Source organism: Streptopelia decaocto, assembly GCF_964273445.1.
Source record: "Streptopelia decaocto genome assembly, chromosome: Z".
Taxonomy (NCBI): Eukaryota; Metazoa; Chordata; class Aves; order Columbiformes; family Columbidae; genus Streptopelia; species Streptopelia decaocto.
Window position 1 is genome coordinate 45407316 of NC_138657.1, and position 23791 is coordinate 45431106.

The window sequence follows — 23791 nt, forward strand, 5'->3', positions numbered from 1 at the left end:
TAACAAAGTTCACATTTTGTCATATACAAAAAGCAGCCATATTTTAAAATATGATCATGTTGTCCTATTACAAACGCATGAAATAGAGCAATAAAGTTTCGTTCCCCAAATACCCAAGTTTTCAGCAAGACTGTATAATCTCTAACAATGACAAGTTATTATACAATATCTCCCTGAAATGACTCAGTGCAGTAAGGCATCATATTGCTCTTTACTACAATTACGCATTGTATAGTCATAGAATCATAGAGTCATAGAGTCCTAGAATCACAGAATAGTTTGAGTTGGAAGAGACTTTTAAAGGTCACCTCGTCCAACCCCCCTGCAATGTGCAGGAACATTTTCAATCAAATCAGGTTGCTCAGAGCCCCATCCAGCCTGGCCTTTAATGTTTCCAGGGATGAGGCATCTACCACCTCTCTGGGCAACCTGCGCCAGTGTTTTACCGCTGTCATTGTAAAAAATTTCTTCCTTATATCTAGTCTAAATCTCCCCTCATTTAGTTTAAAACCATTACTCCTTGTCCAGCCACCACTAAAGTTTGTGTTCCCATCTTTCTTATATGACTCTTTAAGTACTGAAAGGCCCTGAACACTCTGTAATGTGCAGAGCAGTGCTATGCAGTGTGTTTCGGCCTCAGCTCCCAGGCAGCTCTGCTGGCTACAGGGGAGAAGGGATGCCCCCGCTTTATAATCGTACCTAGCTTCTGTGTTTTATCACTCGGCTAGTGCTAGGAGGAGTTTTGATAGGTGTAGTAACTGTCCTTTTTACATGAAGCTTATGAATCTTTTTCTCCCCACTGAAACCACATTGACTAGTGATAAAAACAGGTATAATCCAGCCATCAATTTTCACATTCACACTCTCTCTCTCTGCACAAGGTTACGCATTTCTGTTGGTATATGCCTTTGATGTTATTATTTCATTTTTCATCACCCTTAGTAGCTTTGACTAGTTCTGTTAAGGACCATTGTCCCAGGAAAAAGAAGTACTGCTACATAAAATGTTATGGTTTCTCCCTGAACAAAGCTAATAAATCTATGCTGATGTTCAAGAGAAGTCTTTAAACAGGTTAATTCCAAATTCACCCCATAGATCTATTTTCAGATGAAGAGTTGAGGTTTGAAATGAAATTAGAACTGCAGTGAAATTACAAGAATATGATATTCAGCTGAAGTCAGCTGACACTGTGCCCTTTTGTTCACTTGTGAGTCGCTGCCTTTACCTTTGCTGTCCACTGACTTACTTGCTGATAAGGTAAAAAGAGGTCCAAAACTGAAGAGATAATAGAAAGTGAATTTATGGGGAAATCTTGTAAACTCTCTGTTGGTATTTTATGCCTTAATCTCAAGGAGGTTTGCTTGTCATTTTCACCGGTAGTATATTGAATTTGGGACACTGAATTATACAAAGTCATCCTATTGTCCATTTTCTCACAGCTAAAGGTTACCATAGAGGTAAAAGAGAACCTACAGCAAAAGTACCTTTCTCCTTCTTCATTTAACTACTGGTACAGAAAGAAAAATAAAGGATTAGCAACTACAGATATATGTAGGTAGGGATTAAAAATGGAGAAGAGCTGGAGCATTTTAATGATGCATTAATGTTTTAACACACTGGGATTTTAGATGGGGCAAGCATACACAGCAGTCTACTTGCACGTTCATTTTGAGGCAAATTGCTTCCTCTTCCCTTCCCTCCCCTTTCCTTCACTCTCCTCCCGTTCTGTCCCCTTGTTATCTGTGGTTCCATTCCATTCCATTCCATTCCATTCCATTCCATTCCATTCCATTCCATTCCATTCCATTCCATTCCATTCCATTCCATTCCATTCCATTCCATCCTGCTATGCTACGCTACGCTACCCTACGTCATGCTATGCTATGCTACATTATGCTACACTATGCTGTGCTATTCCAGCCTAGCCCAGCTCTAACCATCCCAATCCACATTACCATGTACCACCCTACCCTATGCCACCCCATCAAATTCTGCTTATTACTAAGCATCTACCTGAATTACCAGTACTGCAAGTTGTTATTTATTCTTCTCCTCCTCCTCTGTTAGGACACTTGTTAGCTGTACTCTTTGGCAGTCATAGGATTATGGGGGTTTTGCTGTTGGCTTTGTAAAAAAATTGTTTGCACAGATCTTTTTTTTGTGCTAGCACAGGAAAGGTAAAATAGCTTTGTCCTGGGAACAGAGGGTAGTCTAATTTGTAGTGATTCCTAGCTTCCATGGAAGGTTTTTGCACAGTAGTGGCTTTAAGAAAAAACATCACAATCAAGCTTTACCACTCTAGCAGAAGGTTCCACTGTGCCTGAGATGTGTGTCTATCACTTCTGTTCTCCACACAAGGCAGAGGAACAAATACCATGTTTCCAAAGATTTTGTTTCAGAAAACAATTTGAAAGCTATTGTAATATTTCCGTGAGACACTTAACCGCTTATGTATCAGGCTCCACTGTTACTTATCTTGATTTTTTTCTCAGAGAGGCACACCGCAAATATAAAATACAAATATGTGTTGTGGAGGAATAATGCATCCCACCTGGAGATATCAAACTATTGCACAACTTTTATCTCTGTTCCTAAGTCAGACAGGTTAGCTACTAGCTCCTTCCATTTAATCCAAACTGGCCAAACTTTCTCACACATTACATTCTAGGTTCTACTGATCCTCCAGGATTTTTTACACATTTCTTTCTTTTCATTCTCTTGACAAATTGGCATCTGATTCAAATTCTGCTTTCTCCTTCAAATCTCAGTAGCCAAAATATTCAGACTTATAGATGCTTCAAGTATGTTTACATGCTTGGTATTTCAGTTTACCAGCTTACAGCAAATAAGGAAAAACAAAACAAAACAACAAAATGAACAAACAAACAAACAAACACAAACACCAATAAAACACAAACACAAAACCAAACAAAATCAACTTATTTTTAAAGGTTCTGTAGAAAGCCTACAGAAAGGATTATATATCAACAGCCAACTTCTATATTCCAAGGAAAAAAGCTTGGAAAATCAAAATATCCTTAACGTCCAGTTTTAACTAAGGAACAAAATGGAATTAAATGGAATCAGAAAGTTTACTGGTTTACTTTAAATGTAAGCCATAAATTAATCTTGAATTTATGAAGCATACATGAACTGCAGCATTCAAAATCATTAGTATACAAACAGTGCTTGATTTCATATAGGTGATGATAACATCTGATGTTCCTGTCAACAACATCAAGCAGTGACTGTAGCATAAAGTTGTTGTCAAACAGTCTTACTTGAACCTGTGTTTCTTCAGGGTACAAACTCCAGAACAGGTCATCATTGTTTGATATAATGCATTGCCTGATAGTTGAATCTGGTGCTTTTCTATGGGCAGATTCTGGAGTCTGTCTTTGGGGATAAAGCTGCTCTTGTCTGGAAGAAATCTCTTAAATGGAGTACTGCTCTTACTGAGTGAATGCCAGGGAAAAAAAAATGAAACCTATAAATATAGCCATGGTAGAGCACATCTAGGGTCCCAAACATCAAAGAAGACATACAATTCAGATAAGTTCTGTCTGCTAACTTCTAATTAGGTATTATATCTTTTTTCACTGTTGGGTTTCATAAATTTCTGCACGGTATAAGGGCCAGGAAAATTCAGATAACCTCCACCAAATGTCTTCTGGATGAGTCCACTGCATTAAATTAGCAAGCTTTCATAAGAACATATTAAAATTACTTTTTTGCTAATAGATTTTTAAAGTCTTGCTGCATCAGTAGCTTTCATATCTCATGATAATGAGAGATGATGAATAATGTCTAATACAACTGCCAACTGAATTCATCTTGGCAATTTGATTGCTAAAATTAGTATTAATACAGTGTGATGAAATATTACTTGTATAATATAAAGGATTTCATATCAGGAATGCATGCTACTGTTAGTCTGTTAGTCTCTTCCAGTGTTACCGTGAAAAGATAGATGTTTCCATACCCTTCTGCTCCCACTTCTGCAAAGCCAAATTCTAGCAAGACTCACATGGTGTGCAGTGTTATCCAATTTTATCCAGAGCTGGAGTAGAATTGGAAATAGGGCAGAACTTGACTGTTTATTTACAGACAATAATGTTCTGCATTCTACATTTCTTGTGTCTAAATCAAACATATTTCTTATATGGTATTTCTCCTGGGTATCTGAATGAACATGTTGTTACCTGTGGCATCATGACTACTGTTGTTCTGTCTATAGAAGATATTAAATAGAATTTCGACTCTCACACACCAGAGGCTTCTGAAGTTCAAGAAGGATGTACACTCAGCTTTACACTATGGAACTAATGGCTCAGTGTTTGAACTCTCATCCAATCCAGGGCAATATGCGTACAATCATGTTGCCATTTTGTATTTATTTTTCACATACATTAAAGCTGTAGTGTATGTGACGGATAGTATTTAAGTATTTAATCCTCATTTTTTTACATAAAGCTGAAAAACATAAGTACTTTCAATCTTTCATTCTGAGAGATTTTAACAAAAGAATCCCATGGTGGCGATTATTAAATTTAAAAGCTGCTGATTCTTTGTTTGTGATGAGATTTTGTATGACAAACACAAATACTTGAATTTTTTTAATTAATTGATTAGATATTAGCTACAGGACATATTGTTTCTCTGTTTATTTTCAGTGAAAACCAAAAGCAAGTTTTTCACAGCATGACAATGATTCTTTGACACTTACTGCTGGCAAAAAGTGCTTAATACCCTTCTGGCTTTCCCTCTGAAAAACATAATTATTTTATTTAGCTTATGGAATTAAAGAACACTATCCTAGGAAGTGGTTCAAGGTCACAGATAAATACATTCCTCCATCTTTCCTTTCCACGGGATATCAGCAGCAGAAATATTCCCATTCTTTCTTTGTTTTCACATTTGGGACTCTACAGCTGTTCAAATTTTCTATTTTGTTTTTAGCAGAGGCACTAACAGTGTGAGCTCCACATTTTGTTCTGCCAAGACGACCATGAGGACTCACTAATCAGTGGGAGATGACATATTTGTCTGCATGTCTTTATCTGTAAGACAAATTCAGAAATAGATCACTAGAAAGCTTGAATAATGTTTTAACATGTTTATATTTTTGTGGAAAGTGCAGTTACCTTCAAATTCTTTTATTATATACTGCATTAAATGAAAATTATTCGCTTTTAAGTATTTCAAAATCAGATATTTTCAGAAATCAGCCCCATTCTGTGGTAGTCCGTACTTGCACCTGGATGTTTTCCCATAATCTTTTGCATGTCTGCTGAGTTCCTCCTGTGAGGCTTTTCTCTGCACCAGTACCACTGTTGCAGAGTTTCATTATACTCCTGGGACTGGGTGTTACTTAGTAAGCAGTAGGTACCAAGGATTATAACAGATGGCTATCTTGTCCAGTGTCCACTAACCACTTGAGGTTAGGTGACATAGGCTTCAGTGGGATGTAATAACCAAGTTCCAGCTGAACTCTTGAAGCATCTTTCCAGGAAAACTGATTGCCAGCCTGGCATACCAAACAGATAACACTTAAACTCAGTTGATTCTGCTGTGGAAGTCCTTGTGCTCTTGCACTTTAGATTTTAAAAATAACTATTGCAATTCCTGTTCTGACATTGCTGTTGCTTTTCACACAAATGTTGCAGTCTTTAAGGTGAATTAACTTCTAATTGAACTGTTGAACCGTTTTTCTGTACTTCTGCAAGAATTCCCTGTTCTAGGAATGAGGGGTCATGATGGTTTGAGAAGTGATACATTTTTGCTAAAGATGTGACAAATGAGGTAAGTAGCTGAATGCTAATTCAGGCTATCATCTTTAATTAGGGCATCAAGACTAGAATGAACAGTCTTCACTCTGGAAATAAGCACTCATGCTCAAAGAAGAGCTACCTTATTTAAATCATTAAAAGGGAGATCAATTTTAATCAAAGTTGATATTGAGTATTGCATATGAAAATGACTACTTTTTCCTTGAAATTTTGGTGTTACCATGTAAATGAGCAATTCCCTTGCTCGGAAATGCATGGCATCTGGCTGGCAATATTCCTGTAGGGTTAAAAATTTGAATGAGTATCTACTTAAAGCTGTTGGTGTGACTAACAACCTCTGTGCAGCTGAGAAGTCAAGAATCTGTCTTTTTGCTTTTCCAGGTTTGTATTCTACTCAGCTTTAAATATCTTCTAATTCTAATTGTTTTTGAAGTTTTCTAACGTACTGTGCATAACAATTTATGTTGTTAGAGAAATTCAAGAAGGAAAAGTTGGTCAAATGATTTGCTTCCGACAGGACAGATATTCACTATTATAACTTACATTAGTTTGATTTCTGTACAGAAATAGTTTTTAATCACAAATGTGTCAGCATGCAATCTCTGAACAGCTCATGGATATATGTACATGTATTCTTCCAAAGATATGCATTCATATGCAGACATTTACGTATTCAGAAGTGCACTTGAGATCAGAAAATGCATGCAAAAATCTTTATCAGGTTTACAATCCAACAAAAATGAAGAAAAATGCAGAAACACAAACTGTTTATATTAGAGTCACTGGTAATACTAGCTAAAGCCACAGACAGTTTTCTAGTACATAGACTTACACTGAGTCATACATATAGGACTAAAGTTGTAAATATCTGAGGGTCATAGTGTCTTTTTGTTCCGTTTGTCCATCAGTGGATCTTAATCCACAAACTCAACTTCTTGCTCTGTCAGCAGAAGAGAAGAAACCTGAGCTTCCCTGTTCAGCTACTTGTGGACCACTGTGCTGTCCACTAGTAGAACTGAGATCCAAAAGACATTGCTGACACCTTCTTCCATTGATTCTTTTAACCTTCATGTTATGTTCTAGTTCGCCTTCTGGAAATGTAATATCCCAAATGGTTGAAAACTTCTGAAATCTACTGGCGTGTTTTCTCCTATATGTAACAGCTATGACTACTCAGGCAAGAATTTAAGTTCACCTTGCCTAGAAACAGAGGAAAAATATTATAGCTAAATAACAAAGTCAAAGTCAAATGTGATGTGCCATCCATTCTTCTCTTCTTTATTTATCCACAGAAGAGTGGCTTTCATGAAAAGACATGCATCTCTGCATGTCTCAGTTTTTTTTCTCAGTTTTATAATTTTCAAAACTATTGTCATTTAACCCCAGCTGGAAACTAAGTACTACAGAGCCATTTGCTCATTTCCCCCTGGTTGGAATGGGGGAGAGAATGATAAGACTAAAAGTGAGAAAACTTGTGGGTTGAGACAGTTTAATAGGTAAAGCAAAAGCTGCACATGCAAGCAAAGCAAACCAATGGATTCAATCACCACTTCCCATGGGCAGACAGGTGTTCAGTCACGTCCAAGAAAGCTGGGCTACATCATACATAACTGTTACTTGGGAAGACAAATGCCATCACTCTCTAAGTCTCTCCTCCTTTCTTTTCCCCCCAGCTTTGTATACTGAGCATGACATCATGCAGTAGGGAATATCCCTTTGGTCATTTTGGGTCAACTGTCCTGGCTGTGCCCTCTACCAGCTTCTTGTGCACCTGGCACAGCATGATAAACTAAAAAGTCCTTGACTAGTTAGCAACAATTAAAACATACATGTATTATCAACATTATTCTCTTTCTAAATGCAAAATACAGCACTATACCAGTGTCATGGAGGCACTCCAGAACAACTCCAAGCAATTGTAAGCCTAAACCAACTCTAATTTGCAATGGAAACCTCAATCAAAACCAATACCGGGAGGAGGGGGGTGGAAGGGGCTGAGGGCAGTCCAAAATCAATCAGTACTCCAGCAAAGTAGGAAACAATTACCTTGCAAATATAATAGGCCCAGGCAGGATCTATCAGCAAAGTGTATTTTAATAATGATTTTGCAAGATCAGGTGTTCTACCTAAAGGTAGGCACACTTAATAGGGCAAAAAGCCCCTGCTTATATCCCCCAAAATCCTAGCCGCAATTTCCCTCCCCTGTTCCCCATTGGTTGGGTACTTCAGGGTTTACAGATTACCCAGTGCGTGCCCCAGTTTACATGTTTCATTCATCTAATCCAAACAGTACCGTTCCCCTTATCAATCAATTTAAAATATGGGTTTCTGGCTCTTTGGCTACCCTTCCACCTAGTTTAACTTGTAAATACAGGTATCAGTATGCATTCCAGGATTAGTTCAAAGAAACTTCGTTTAAAATTAAAGTTTCATAGTCTGATGTCTCTCAGTCCTTCTCCCCCTCTGAGATCAGGCACCAGCTCCTTAGTTTTGTAAAAACAACATTCTTTTCTTAAACGTTCCTTACAGCAACATTTGATAAACTGTAGGTTTGGTGTACCAGTTGGGGATATTACTACCATACAAGTACACAAGAATAATGATCCACAGCGTGCACACACTCAAAAAAAAGGCCTCTCTCACTTAAAGGTACCCAGAAAAAATAATCATTTGCTGGGGCAGGGCAGGCAAGGGCTCACTCTAGGTTATATCCAAAAGAAATAATCACTCTCCAAGGAAAAGGAGACTCAGGAGGTCACCTTAGACAGCATCCTTGATCTAAGGGGAAGACTCTGTTCACAGACCCCATGGTCCAAGAAGACCACTCAAAGGGGGTCTTTGTTGTGTCCTCGTGTTATAGCCTCGTGTTATAGTGTTATCTGACCACCTCGTGGTCAGATCTGGCTGTGGTCATTACGAGCATGGTCCAGAAGCTTCTCTGGTCTTGGAGGACCTCGTTGGCAGAGGACTCCGTGTATTGACCGGGAGTCCTGCCCCTCCTGCTTGCTAAGCCGTGGGAGGCGCAGGAGGTGAACGTGAGGAGTCACAGTGCCCCGGGGAGGGCTGGACGTGACTGACGGCATTGGCCAAGGTGCATTCAGGAAGACGGGCACAGTGGGACACAAAAGGTGCTAAAGAGCCTTCAGCTGCCCTATTGAAAGCTCTGGACTTTATCGGGTTTGTATGCAACAGCCACAGCCAGATATCAGGCAGAAATTAACTCTATCCCAGCTGAAAGCAGGACAAGTACATTTCTTTGTGAAAAAGATTCTTTCATTTGACCATTGTTACAATTTTGTTATAAAATTTTGGTCATTTCAAGCATCCTGTAAAAATGAAGAGGTTTGTACCCTCTCGGGCAATTATTGCTGCTCCTAAGGAGACCGATCCATTTGTGCTAAACAGGGGTAGGTTATCCTCAACTCAGTGTTAACATCCTGTTGCCCAATCCCTCCTATGCCTTGCTAAAAGAGGGAGCCAAGGATGAGCTGAAATAATTGTTGCTAATGAGTCTTAACAGATATGAATTTGCAGCATGGAGGCCCAAATGATAATTTACTAGGAGTGGAACCTAAGAAGTAGTCTGGATTTGAGGTTCCTTAAATTTCTGTGCAGGAAAAACAACCTGACTTTTCATTTTAGAAAAATTATTTATCCAGAAACCAACTTAGCACAAGCTTATATATATATATATAATTTATATTGGGAAAAACTAACAATGTTTGATATGCCAAACATATTAATTATGACCATAGCACTCTTTTAATTGTATATAGAATATTCTTGCTTATAGTGCCTTAACCCTGACAAAGTTTTGCTAGCAACAAACCATTTTAACAATTGTTCATGTTGAAATCATTGCTTAGTAAAACTAGAAACAACAAAGGTGTTTCGTAATACTCGTGTGCTCAAAGGCCATCCAGCAAAATAAATCAGCCATATTTACTACATAGCTCTATATTTAGTAGCAAACACAAAAAAAAAATCAGTCCTGCTTCAGACAGCAATAGTAGATAGCAGAATTAATTTAGCTTGAGATTAATACCCTGCAACAATAATTTCATGTTAATCTAAAATGTTGCCCTCACTGAGAATAATAAATGATTGTCCACATCTGAAGATTGCAGGGTATTTACTTTTTACAGGAAAACTATCACAATACTGTTAACATATGAAATCAGTCCTAAAAAGAGTAATTGAAAATAAGGAATGCCTTCCTTTGAATGCAGGCACAGGTAAGAAAGGTCCTTCCAAAACCCCACAGTTTCCAAGATCCAATAAAAAATGCGTTTCTAAAATTAATCCAGAGGGCAAACAAAACAGAAAAAAAAAAATGAACACAAGGCTAAAGCTAAGCAAAGCATGCCTTTTCTTATTTGATCTTTTCAGGGTTGAGCAGACATCCCCCATCTAATTTCCACGTAGACACTGAAGAGCAAAAACAGAGTCCTAATTTGCTTTCTAGCCCTGTACATTTTGAGAGTGATTGAGACTTAGTAAGGGCATTTTCTGCTACTTGTGATAGTCATGGACCCTCACACACATTCTCAGTGTATTTAGATGCACAGTAGGAAGGTTCACACATCTGACAAGGTAGAAAGAATCAATTTATAGCAAAAGGAAACATCAGATATTGGCACTTAAACATCACAGCAGTATATACCTTGGAAATACCTCAAATACCTTAGAAAGACCTGATGTTTGAAACTGGGTATGGAAAGAATACAACTTCATACTTAATGTGCTTTTGATTTTGACTGGTACATGAGTAATTTTTTTGTGGGTATTAGACTGAGACTAAAAAATATAATTATACAACTCCTTTAATGTAATATCTGTGTATTTAAAAAGACCTGAGCAAGAATTACCAACCAGAAAGTTTTCCTAACAAAATGCAAGACTTTTTTACAGAAATGTTAATGTGAAGGGTTTTTTATTCCAGAATTTTGAAAATTCTTTGGTTTATTTTCCTTTTTTTCTCCCTTATGCTTTGCTGTCTGCAACATAAAAAATTCTCTACCTGAAAAGAAGAAACAAGCAGCAAAGTCAACTATATTGTTAAGCAGCATTCTTTATTTTATCAGCACTAGGGAACACTGAGGATCATCCTCCATAAGTGCTCCAAAGACTGGATGCTCTTGTGCTGCTTATATTCTCATTATTACATACGCATTACAATTTTTTTAAAAATTGACATACAATACATCTATACTAAGAAATAAATGACGATGTTAGTTATAATTGTTTAGTTTCTTATTTACAATACATCTATCAATTATTAGTTAAATATAAACTAAGCACTCTGCTTCTAAACAATGTATCACTTTGATCTGCTGTCTCTCTCTTGTCATGCAGAATGATCTAAAACTTGAAAAATATCCTCTTGATTCGTAGGTGGTCAGAAAGCATTTATAATGTCAATTGGTTAATGATGGGTACGTCTTTTGTGACTGAATCACAGTATACATGAATTTGGCAGCTTCTCTTTGTACCTCTGCCTTGGATTTTGTATTTCATAAATTTTTGCTCTCTGTATCTTCTTAATGCTTCCCTATATTTTGAAATCATAGGAGAATCATTCAATGAAATTGAAATTTCTATAAACTCTTCAATAAGAGATTAAAAAGTCTTGTGGATGCTTTCTCACCGTAATTCCATTGATGTACCATAATAATATCTTGTAGTACAGGCCAAAAATCAAGTCATGAAGGTGTTCAGTGATTTGAAATTAATGGTCATTAATAGGTCAAATGCATCCTGACAAAAAAAGATCACTACAATTATCTGTAAAGTTAACATTAATTTTTGCTCTTATGCTAAAGCTGAATTTCTCTCAAAGCTTGCTACAAAATTGATGGTTTATAAAGGAAAATTATCTGTCTAATGTACTTTTGCTACAGACTGGAAATGTGCTTTCTCTTTTCTAGAAGCAATTGAGGAATATAATATATAAAGCTGCACTGTGGAGCACACAGCAAAAGTTTATACATCAGACATCCTTTTATGTGATCCCACTAAAAGCATGGAATAGGGCTCACCAAATATCCCTGAAATTGCCTGGGTATGAGTAAAATATCATTTTACTGCAGGATAAAGTGTTCCATTTAAAGTGCAAGTGCAGGCTCTAGGGTAATATTGACAAAATGGAGTTAAATTATGAACTAATACCTCTCCTGAGAGTACTGGAAAGATATACCAGTAATCCTAAGAACAGTACCTGTCTCCCCTCATGGCAGGAATAGTGCATATCAAACACTTCATTATTTTTACATAACAAGCTCTGTAAATGGATTTTACAAAAGTAAACCATAAAATATTGGGAATAACAATGCAGAACTGAGAATAAGTGGTTTCCCGGATGTCTTTTCTTGTGCTGTGGAGAACATGAAATGGATAGTTCTTTGCTGGGAAAGCTCCTTTTTTGGCAGGGCTCTCTATCTGACTGAGAACTGGAATAATCTGCACCACCATTCAGCCTCCAGCTTAGGAGGACTACCTGCACAAAGAGGTGGGCATATGTGTGGCTGGAGTGTCCTCAGCTGCAGTTACTTTCCTCTTTCCAGAGGAGACAGCAGCTACAGTGTTCTTTTTTCTCAGAACAAGAGAGCACAACTGAATGAATGCCAGAGTATTCTGCATTAGAAAGGGAGGATCATCTGTAATATTTTGAAAAACAAATTGCATTCAAAAGTTATAATCTAATGGTGAACCTGTACAGGAGTCCTCTCAATTCTTGTTAATTTATCTTGAGAGTAACTTAGCTTCCTCATGCAGGCATCCATCCTTGTCTGCATGAGGACCCAGTGACCATTGGTTGAAATAAGCCTACATGGCAGTAAAGTGTGCATATCTGCTGGATCCAGAGTCTGTGTATGTGGCTCTATAGCAGCCATCCACAGTCCAGGAGGTTCCTCCAGTACATTGATGACAACTTCCTGATGTGGAGCCAACTAGGAGAGGAGCGCTGCTGGATATCATCCTCACTATCAAGGCGGGTCTGGTTGAAGTAGTAAAGGCTGAGAGCTGCCTTGGTTGCAGCAACTATGAGATGGTGGAGTTCAGGACCTCGTGTGGCAGGAACAGAATAGCAAACAGAATTGCAACCCTGTATTTCAGCAGGGCGAACTTCAGCCTTTTCAAACAATTGTAGGGGGAAATGCCATGGGCAAGGCTACTTGAAGGTAAAGGAGCCCAAGATAGTTGGTTAGTGTTCAGGGACTGCTTTTTCCAAGCTCAAGATCAGAGCATCCCGAGACATAGGAAGTCAAGGAAGGAGTAGAGACGTGCTTGGTTAAACAGAAAACTGCTGGACAAGCTCAAGTGGAAGAGGAGAGTTTACAGATCATGGAAGGTGGAGCTGGCCACTTGGGAAGAATACAAGGCTGCTGTCAGAGGATGCAGGGAGGCAACTAAGAAAGCTAAGGCCTCCTTAGAATTAAACCTGGGGTTTAAAGAGAGAGCTTTTTAAAACACATGACAGATAAAACTGACACCAGAGACAACGTAGGCCCACTGATGAATGAGATGTGTGACCTGGTGACAGAAGATACAGAGAAGAAAGAGTTACTGAATGCCTTCTTTGTCTCTATCTACACTGCTGGAGGCTGTCCTGAGGAGCCCCATACTGCTGAGGCCCCAGAGGAAGTCAGGACAATGGAGGACTTTGCCTCGGTTGATGAGGACTGGGTTAGGGAGCAATTAAGCAATCTGGATATCCATATGTCCCTAGGTCCTGATGGGATGCTTCACCAGGAGGAAGTCATGCTTAACCAATCTCATAGCCTTTTATGATGACATAACCATGTGGATAGATGCTGGCAAAGCAGTGGATGTAGTATACCTTGACTTCAGTAAAGCATTTGACAAAGTCTCCCACAGCATCCCTGCTGCTAAACTGAGAAAGTGTGGTCTGGACAATCAGGTAGTGAAGTGGACTGTGACTGACTGAAGGAAAGAAGCCAGAGAGTTGTGGTCAATGGGGCAGAGTCTATTTGGAGGCCTGTATCTAGTGGAGTGCCTCAAGGGTCAGTGCTGGGACCAGTACTATTCAATATATTCATCAACGACTTGGATGAGGGATTAGAGTGTGCTGTCAGCAAGTTTGCTGATAATAATCTGGGAGGAGCGGCTGACACGTCAGAAGGCTGTGCTGCCATCCAGCGAGACCTGGACAGGCTGGAGAGTTGGGTGGGGAAAAATGTAATGAAATAGAACAAGGACAAGTGTAGAGTCTTGCATCTGGGCAGGAACAACCCCAAGTTCCAGTATAAGTTGGGGAATGACCTGTTGGAGAGCAGTGTAGGGGAAAGGAACCTGGGGGTCCTGGTGGACAGCAGGATGACCATCCTGGGGTGTATTAGAAAGGGGGTGGTTAGTAGGTCGAGAGAGGTTCTCCTTCCCCTCTACTCTGCCCTGGTGACACCCATCTGGAATATAGTGTCCAATTCTGGGCCCCTCAGTTCAAGAAGGACAGGGAACTGCCAGAGAGAGTCCAGCGTGGAGCCAGAAAGATGATGGAGTGGAGCATCTCCCTTATGAGGAAAGGCTGAGGGAGCTGGGTCTCTTTAGCTTGGAGAAGACTGAGGGATGACCTCATTAATGTTTATAAATATGTAAAGAGTGAGTGTCACGAGGATGGAGCCAGGCTCTTCTCGGTGACAACCAGCGATAGGACAAGGGGCAATGGGTACAAACTGGAACACAGGAGGTTCCACTTAGATTTGAGAAGAAACTTCTTCTCGGTGAGGGTGACAGAGCACTGGAACAGGCTGCCCAGGGGGGTTGTGGAGTCTCCTTCTCTGGAGACATCCAAAACTCACCTGGACACATTCCTGTGTAACCTCATCTAGGTGTTCCTGCTCCGGTGGGGAGATAGCGCTAGATGATCTTTTGAGGTCCCTTCCAATCCCTAACATTCTGTGATTCTATGATTCTGTGATTCAGTACCACACCAGATCAATCTCTGTGTGCTGGGAATCTAACAACTCCTAGACTTTGATTTTCTCTCCTCAGTGTATCATGAATATTAAAACCTAAGAATTTTCAGATAGGTGCTGCATCCATTCTAATCAAAGCTTTCAGACACTGCTATTGTCATGAACCTGACAGTAAGCTCGTCTGGATAGACCTTGTTTCCCTGGGTGGTATAAGCTGTGTCCAGGTGGTCTTTGTGGAGTAGGTGATACAATCTAAATTCATACTTCATCTCACCTTTAGGTAATTTAGTCATGTGATCATGCCTTTACACAATACTTTTTATTTATTTTTACAGGATTTATTTTATATTTTGTTTTGTCCTCTGAAATTTTCTGAGATGGGGCAATTTTTTTATACACTCTTTAAAAGTAAATACATTAAACATTCTGTAACAGAGTTCTGTAGTGTTGTTAGTTATAGTAATGCAATGAAGAATAGAAAAGCTGAAAGCTAATTCTTTAGTAAAACTGTTTTTTTAGCATCCTATATCTGATTAAATTAACAGGCTTCTCAGACCTATCTTACCTAGTATGAAGAATTTTTGTTCTTCACTCTGTTCTCCTGTAAAGCTGACTCCAGTGTAGTTCAGCGTTGCTTTTCTGTTGATACTCAGTTTCTCAAGTAGTGAATTTTTAAGTATTAGTCATGGAGGATGGTTACGTGAACTTATGTATTTTGTACCTGTCTGTGAGGGCGAAAAATCATGGACTCCACACAATCTAATATGAATTCAAGCAAAGCCATTTATTACAGAAACAAGCCTCCTTATATATGCAGTTATTTCCTGATCATGCATCCACGCTCCAAGCATGCATTAGCTGATTGGATATTGTCTATGTTCGTGAGCTGTCCACACGCCCGAGTCTCACACGCCGAGCTGATAGGTCTGTTGATTTACGTCGTGTTTTCAGCTTTCCAAGGTGGCCTTGAAATTCCTTTTTGCCTGGCTAGTTTAATAACAAATCTCCATCTACACATTAACTTCAAGAAAATCCCTCAAATCTCTCACACCTGTCATTCCACCTCTTTAGCATTGCTAGTATTCATTTTCCCTTGTTCCCATGTAAAACGAAAAGTTAGTGACAGTTGCTCTGTGCAATGTGGATGGTCCAAAGGAAGATTCTGGCAGAAACTTTTAGTCCAAAGAGAATGTATGTGAAATGAAACTTTTGGAGGCAGGAAGACAATGCATAGAAGGCACATATGATGGGTCTCGAAACAGCCCAGCTCTTTCCCCAGGTACTCCCCATATATTTGCACCACTTCCATTTCAGCCTCTTGTACCTCTTAGGTAGAAGATTCATGTAAGTGTTCCATTGTTTTGAATCTGTAAACAACTTCTGGTTTTTCATCAGTTCCTTCCATTTGCTGACATTTATGCACTTATTGATCTTTTACCAAGTACTGCAGTTTTACAAATACATAAAATACAAATGCCATTCTGTGCATCTGGAGAAGCAACCATAAGGTAACTCTGGTAATGTACTCAGTATTTTAGGATATTTATTGCAGATGTCTGGAAAAGGCAGATATGCTAACAGAGTACAGTATGTCAAGATATTAATGGTTATTTTGGCATTAAAGTTCCTGTGTTGCCTCCTTGCAATTAAAGTGTGAGAATGCAGCAACACTATCAAGTGCTAACCAGTGTTTTTGAGGGCTGCTATCACATGTTCCTGGCCCTTCTTTAAGCCAACAGGCCAAGAGCCATGTAGCATTATCCTTCTGGAAAACAAAACAAAACAAAACAAAACAAAACAAAACAAAATATTCAAAACAATGCACTGGTGAGCATGTTTGTTAATTTTCAATGACACTTATGAGGAAAGGTTAGAAAATGAGTCAGAGAGAATACACCAGACTGTTTACTGAAATGTTAAGCTCCTTAGTATTCTGGTCTCTAAGATTCCTCTTTATTTTTTTTTTCCATGCTTTCCACCATATAAAGTAGAAATATACATAAGCAAAAGAAAGTATGAGGTATCTGTTGAGATTTCTTGTCATATATTGGAATTCTGTATCCCCAGAAAGTAAAATTTTACTCAGCTCTAAGTCAAGGTGTGGGTTTAATTGCTTTTCTCACATTATTTCTGGGCCAAAAGACATTTGATTTTTAAATTCACAGTCAAACAATTTAGTTGCCAGGTTGGTAAAAGTACCATCCCAACTGTGTGGAAACCTATTCTGTTACTTCCCTTGCGGCCACAACAAGGCTGGTCATCCTAAGTAGTATTCCACCTGCACAGAGGCAGCTGCTGGAGTTTTTGCTTGCAACCCATTAGCTGTGTTTTCAACACTGGTGAGAGCAATACCTTGGAGTGTCCTTTGGTTACCTCTCTTAGGTTGGCATCTGGAAGCAGGCTGTAGCAGGAGCCCATTGCATTAGGAAGCACAGAGGACGTTTGGTGCTTATGTTGGAAAGCTACACAGCTCAAAAGGGATAATAGTATTAGAAATAGCATTTTCAAAATTGTCAGAGGTTCATCAGCTTTCAGTTACATCTTCCTTCACTTCTTTTTACAGACCTTCCTAAACCATTTCCTCTTCTCCCCTCTGGCAATTGCACAATTAATCTGCCTTCATAGTCACTCCACCATGCTCACCTTAGAAAAATAGCAAAAGGTGTAGATGGAGGAGAAAAACAGTCAAGTGGTCCCTTTAGTGAGCTGACAGCAGTGCTTGAGGATCTTGTTCTAATGAACCCTTGCAAGCAAATGGGGAGCAGGTTCTAGGGGGGTCAGCAGCTTCACTGGACTCATCTTCATTATGCTTGTGAAATGAGTATTGGACATAAGCCTTTGTGATAGTCTCAACCTTCTAAGGCAAGTTAAAGTTGCAGAAACATATTTGATTCTCTCAAAGCATAGAACAGAAATTCTTTCATTCCTGCTAGTGGAATGGCACCCTGCCAACCTAGCACAGTTTAGAAGCAGGACCATTAGATCTTCAACCTCATCATTTACACATTCTATTAATCTAGAATAGCATTTTGGCCTTATATTTGTTCTTACCGTAATGGTGAAAATAGGAATAGAAGTTTTGCAGGGTTTATTTTTTAATCACACCACACCCCACACCTCCAGTCTAGATTTCTTCCAGTGTAGGACTTTCACAGGGAATTTTAGGGTGAAATAACGATGCAAAACACAACTGAACATGCAGCCACCCTTAATATGTGGTGAAACTGCTGAGATGAAGACAAATTTCCTTTGTCTTACAATTTATATATAGTAAAATGAATAGCTATCAAGTTTTTTTCACTTCATATTTCTTACATCTTGAACCTGCATTCTCAAGAATCCCTGAACTAGAGGCAATATTGCTGGAAAGAGATGCCCATGTCAGCACAGAAAGGCAAGATGACATGCAGGATGCTAAAGGAGTAGAAGAGGTGGGATTTGAGCTGTCTGTCCAGGATTAGGAGGCTGTCTGGCCTCTTCCACCTGTCTACAATAATGGAGCTGAGTTCCACACTGAAGATGATAGCCTCAAGTCATTCTCCAGCCACAGGGAAGGTAAGATTAATAAAGAGCATTTGTTATAGTTCTGCAACCAATTTATGTAATGGAACACATAATAAATAACCACATTTAACACAAGCGTTTATCATAGCCAATTTATGCATCATTTTTTTCGGTGTGTGTTAAACCAAACATTTGTATGAAGAAGCGTTGTTCTCCTTATGTCCCTTTTTTCTCTGTTAAAGTAAAAATTATTCCTAGTGAAGCATATTTTTGTGGTTTTGTTTGTTTGTCTGTTTTTATATACAGAGGTGACAGCGACACACACAAAGTTCCCATCCACTGAAATACAGCATGAAGTTTTATGAAAAGCCTGGACTGCTGCCTATTGCAATTGGAAGCCATTATTTGAACAAAACTTCCACAAAGACTAAAACTCTCTTCCAATTAGACTGTGTGTATGCCTAAACTCCCTGGTTAGTTTTCAATGGAAACAGTAGTGTCTTACCGGAGACAGAAAGGATTATGTTCTAAAAATCCGATTGGGGATTCTGTCCTTGTAAAGAGGTTCTGATTTGGTGGGACAGGAGAAAGTGTCCTAAGTGTTCCAAAAAACAAACAGGTGGATGTGGTAGGATACCAAATACAGATAAAGGATCCATTTGAGAATACTGAAAAAGTAAAAGACAACAAACTTTAACTACTTTTCCTGAATATTATTTAGAGGAAAAGATACACTATTTTGAGTTTCTCTCTCCTTTCATCTCTATCTGATTCAATGGAAAAAGGTGTTCTTAAACTTATTTATGATGACATCAGTTTTATTAGATATGTCTGTCACAATATGGGTTACAATTTTTGGTTTTGCCACATAAGTAGCATTGCACTGTATTTTGCAGAAGATCCATTCTTTTAAATCATATGCTGCTGAAAATAAAATTATTTAAGCATGCCAACTGACTGCCTGTATCTTTTCAATGTCATTTCAACTCTTTTCTGTAAAGTGAAGATTTTCATTTTAATTTATTTTCCAGTGTATAGGTCAAAGCTCAGATTACAGTCTAAAATAGTGTAGCCAGACTGCATCTATCATTAATTAATAGCAACATGAAATATCAGTCTGTGGTCTCCTCAGTCTGTTGCTTCCTCCTGATTCACATGCTACACACAATCACTGAATTACACAGCTTAATTTTGCCTACTTCAGAGTGGCTTTCTTCCAGCTGCCATATATGCATTATAGCTTGAATGACATAGAATCATAGAATGTCCTGAGTTGGAAGGGACCCACAAGGATCATCAGGTCCAACTCCTTCCCCTGCATAGGACAACCCCAAAACTCACACAATGTGTCTGAGGGCATTGTCCAACCACTTCTTGAACACTGCCAGGCGCGGTGTCATGACCACCTCCCTGAGGATCTTGTTTCAGTGTTCCACCACCCTCTGGGGGTAGAACCTTTTCCTAATGTCCAACCTAAACCTCTTCTGGCACATCTTCCTGCCATTCCCTCAGGTTCTATCATAAGTCACCAGAGAGAAGAGTTCAGCGCCTGCCCTTCCTCCTGCCCTTGTCAGGAAACTGTAGGTCACAATGAGGTATCTCTCAGTCTCCTCCAGACTAAACAATGGAAACTAGATACTGTGTTCTATAAATAAAGAAATATGTTGTGAGATACTATACATTGTAAGGAATGGAGACAAATCTTTTCCTCACCTTTTCAACTTACAATATTTGTACCACTAAAACTTATATGGTGGCCCAGAGCAGCTCTGAGATGTTTTGAAAAAATAATTGCAAATAGGATTTGTCCCTTCTTTTTGCATGCCATGTACTAGAAAATCTTCAACCAGCAGTCATTGTAAAGAAGAGCAGGAAATAAAAAGAATATTTTATTGCCCTATGAACAACCATAATCAACCTGGTTTCCATCCTGATTAAAAAGACTTTCTCATTATTATGGTAGTAGGAAAACTATTGTAATAAGTAGATGTTGACTTCTGTTGAGATGCATATAATTATTTATTGATGGAATACATTAATGTAGAACAAAGGGAAGACAAAGTCAATATTTATCATGAGGCAAAAGAAACTGATGTTCACTGAAACAAGCCATTAGATTCTCAGTCAGCAAGATGATCCCCCTCTGAAGCATGCAAGGCTGAGATTTATAAATCAAATAACTTTATTGTGGTCAAAATGCTAAGTACAAATTTAGGGGCTGTATGGAGATGACATTTGCCATTAGTTTATCCAAAACTGTCTCAGTAACTCAGCATTTTCCTGTGTTTAGTTATCAAGCTAAAATCATCAGATCATAGAATCATAAGAATCATTTTGGTTGCAAAAGACCTTTAAGTCCATTGAGTCCAACCATAAACCTAACACTGCCAAGTCTTGTTAAACCGTGTCCCTAAGCATCACGTCTACACATCTTTTAAACACCTCCAGGGATGTTGACTCAACTACTTCCCTGGGCAGGCTGTTCCAATACCTGACAACCCCTTCCATGAAGAAATTTTTCCTAATACCCAATCTAAACCTCCCTTGGCACAACTTGAGGTGGTTACTTCTTGTCCTATCACTTGTTAATTTGGAGAACAGACCAACACCCTCTTTGCTACAACCTCCTTTCAGGTAGTTGTAGATAGCAATAAGGTCTCCCTTCAGCCTCCTTTTCTCCAGGCTGAACAGCCCCAGTTCCCTCAGCCGCTCCTCATCAGACTTGTGCTCCAGGCCCTTTACCAGCTTTGTTGGCCTTCCTTGGACACCCTCCAGCATCTGTCCTTCTTGTAGTGAGATGTAGGTCTTAAGGCATTTGGAAATATTTTATACTTGGACCAGCTGTTATTTTACATCTCTTTGAAGCAATCTGGCTTATCTGTAAAGAAAAGAAGGTTTAGGCTAACATCCACAGGTCTGTGGTTTGTTTGCATTATGTCAAAACAAAAACAAAACAAAACAACACAACCCAAGTACCTTCTGTTTTTTGGAGAGGTAGAAGAGAAATTTAGGAATTCCTATTTTAAAAAGAGCATTTTCTATTTGGAAAAATGGTTAGAATTACTTTAGCTGTGAATATTTTATTTTTATACACTTCTTATTACACTGTTTTCCATGTCTCTCTTATGCAGCATAATAGATAAACATGAAACAACTTATAAATCTGGACACTATATACTAATGCAATATCAGTTTGTTCCAGTGTTCATCTCTAATGAAGAAGGTCATCTACAGTGTGCTATGACTACCTTTGGGTTCTGAAATGAAATGAAATTTCTAACAATTATTTTGCCAAAAATTGTCTTCCATGAATCAGCTTTGCAAGAGGCCATATAGTGCAGTATCCAGGCAATTCACACCTATTGACACAAAGCTGCTGAGGGACATCACCCAGGGCACTGATTGTTCTGGTTTATGACCCCTATCTGTTTTCAGTAGATTGTGGATGGATGCACACACCACTTCACTGCAGTTTGTGTACTGGGATAGGAAAGGTTTCTGATTGGTTTTCTTGCTGTTGGTTTTAAATATAACCAATGTATTCTGTAACTGTGTCTCCTAAGTGTCTGTAGCTTTATTTATTAATCTAAACATTGATGTCTTTTGTATGCTTATCTGAGTCCTACTTTGTATACTTTGTGCTAAAGGATTGTAGACAGAACTGCAGCTGATGCCATCTGCAGTAGAAGGACTGAAAATCAAAGAGCGACACGAACATAGTAACTTGAACCAAAACAAGTAAAAATACCTCTTGACTTTAGGCTGTATCATTCTGCAACTCCCTTTGTACGTGTCATTACTTGTACCAGTGTCTTGTGAGTGAAGATCTCAGGTCCTTTCCTATGTCTCTTACTGCCCTGCTCACTGGGAGAAATGTTAGCCCAAAAGTAGGCATCCCAGCTCCCTATGTGCTGTACACAGAGAAACAGCTTCCAGAGCAACCTGTGCTATCTGGCAGATAGGGCCAAACTGGGCAAAGTTTCTCTCTCTTTTTTTAAAAAATGATGATGTAAGCCAAGTTTCAAGTTCCTGCTACAGTAAATGCTTATGAAATATAACTTTGACATTAAAAACTTCAAAATGGAAGGACTGAGAGAAACTTGACTTACAGCAGCCAGTATCCTGTTAAAGTTCTCTGCTGGAATAAGTGATGTAACTAACTGGAATAAGTAATACTACCGCCTAGCTGCAGCTATTTTTCTTCAACTTATTTGTGCATAAATGGGATAGGCTCTGATGTGCTTGATAGATAACATTCTGAATGCATAAAAATGTTTTTTTTTTTCACACTTATAATGCTGTTGTAGTTCAAGAAAAACTGAATAATGATTCCATTGCTTAGTCCTTTCTGAAGTTTAAATGGGAGAAACTGAAGTGTTGAAAACTGTCTTAAAAGCTACCTGAAACTTTCAAATAAAACAGCAACCTTCTCAGTTTCAAAGACTGATAAGAACTTCTAGGGCTTCATGAAAATTACCTTTTGTAAGTCTTCTACTCTAGTCAATATACCTTATGAATTTGTATGTTGTAGAAAAGAATAATGGGATTATTCCTTTGTTTATGACATAACTTAAAAGAGATATTTTTCTAATCAGTGATGAAAGAGTAAGATAAGCATGGATTGATTCTGAAAAGACTCAATATTGAATAGAGGGTTGGAAAATAATTCAGTAGTATATTTCTTATTAGAATAATCTGACTGCTCATAAAGCTACTTTGAAACCTCCTGAGATACTCAGCACTTCCACTGTACAAAGAAAAATTTAGTAAGACCTCTGCTTAATCTTTTGACAGTCCTTTTGCTGATATTGTCAAAATTCCACCAATAAAATAATAATTAAAAAAAAAGGCAGAATAAGATACTATCCTCTTACATCTTGTATTAATTCAAGTAGCCTATTTAATTTATTTCAACAGTGTAATTTAATATTATAGATGTCCTTTGCTTTTTGTAGAGTGCACAGGAGTTTGACCAAGTATAAACCAATTGTCATCATTACAGAATCCATGCACTTACTTTTTAAACAAAATGCTCTAGTCATTCTTTCCTGGTAGCAATTTCAAATCACAGGGCTAGATCATCAGGGACTGTAGATCAGTATAACTCCATTGACTTCACTGATAGATGTGCACCTGTAGATGATTTGTTTCAAAGTATGCTGTAAATAACAGAAAAATATTTCTAATGATATGTCACAGTGATTGACAATTTTTTGTTGAAAGACTTTAAAGCACTATGCTTTTTAAGTGAATGTTTGTGTTTATGTACAAAGCTAGATTAAAAGCATTCCCAGAATGAAGGTGTCAACTCTCATTTAGTTTGAGTTCTCACTTCAGTAGAGTGAAGGCTCCCTAGCAAATAAGATGCTACTTATCTAGCCTAAAAACCCCACTGAAGAAAACTTGTGTTTAAACAAGAAATTTATTTGATAATTAGGAAACAGATTGCAGCCAGGAAAATTGTTCAAAGCATGAGAAAGGGGAATAGACCTAAGTTTTCAGCAAAGTTTAAGTTTTCCCCTGTGTGAAAGTCCCTCTTTAACACTACTCCATGAACTAAAA